This window comes from Thermobia domestica, chromosome 10, assembly GCF_964235325.1.
Source record: "Thermobia domestica chromosome 10, izTheDome1.hap1.1, whole genome shotgun sequence".
In the NCBI taxonomy this organism is placed as follows: Eukaryota; Metazoa; Arthropoda; class Insecta; order Zygentoma; family Lepismatidae; genus Thermobia; species Thermobia domestica.
Window position 1 is genome coordinate 256,065,308 of NC_137463.1, and position 1,113 is coordinate 256,066,420.

A 1,113-nucleotide genomic window follows, 5' to 3' on the forward strand; every position below is an offset into this window, starting at 1 on the left:
TTACAATGCAGGACAACAATTAAATTTCAACACGCTAAAAGAAATGATTACAAATCAATGCCGTGGACAAGTCACCATCACTATCCCCCATAAGATATGCAGGACCAAAGACCATACCATCGTCACACGCAAAGAAGAAAAAATGTACAGTATCCAGTACACAAAACGTCGATTTAAAGAATTCAATTCTTATGATACGGTTCCGTACGGGTACGTTAAAAAACAGAAGATGGAACTGGAAAAAGAAGATGAAGAAGAAAAAACTGTAAATACCCAATAAGGCCGCCATTTCTTTTTTCCTTTTCCTTTTTTTCCACTCCTTAACCACAAAGCAGCAACACCAAGAAGAAAATGAAGTACCCACAAGAGTTCATAAACCATCAACACAACCATCAGTGGAAGAAAATGCAGTCATCTCGTATCCAAGGAGGAACCTTAACCACAAAGCAGCAACACCTAGAAAAATGCAGTACCCAGAAAAAAGTTCGTAAACCACCATCAGTGGATGAAATGTACCCGAGGAGGGGGAAGATGAGCCTAAGCACATCCATCATTTACGAGTAAGTTTTATTTCTCTCTTATCAATATTGACTCATTTTTATTGTTTCAGAAAAAAGAAATTCTTAAAGTAATCCGTCGTTTCTTCTTTTTCTTTACAGGATACGTCTACAACATTCAAAGATGATGACGCGTCCAACATATTCATTAATTAGATCCTGTATTTATTATGTTAATAAACATGTATAGGAAGAGCACATACTTTTCGTTAAAATACAACAAGTTGAAAAAAAAATATGTTTTATTATTTCTTGAAACCCTGAACACTTGTTTTCAAATAAATGGTAATCTTGAAAATTTAAGGTGGAAAATATATCCAAGATTTGGTTTACATGATTTTGTTCGAAAAAATAATTAAAGAATTTTTTTAGTGTCCAAAATTTGATTTTTAATTTAGTTCGAAAAAATTTTTAATTTGAAAATTTTCAAATGTGGTTTACATCTTTAGTACGAAACTTATTTTTAAAAATTGGTTCGAAATTTTTTTAAAATTTTTAGTTCGAAAAATTTTGATTTGAAAATTTAGTTCGAAAGTTTTTAGTTTAAAATATTTTT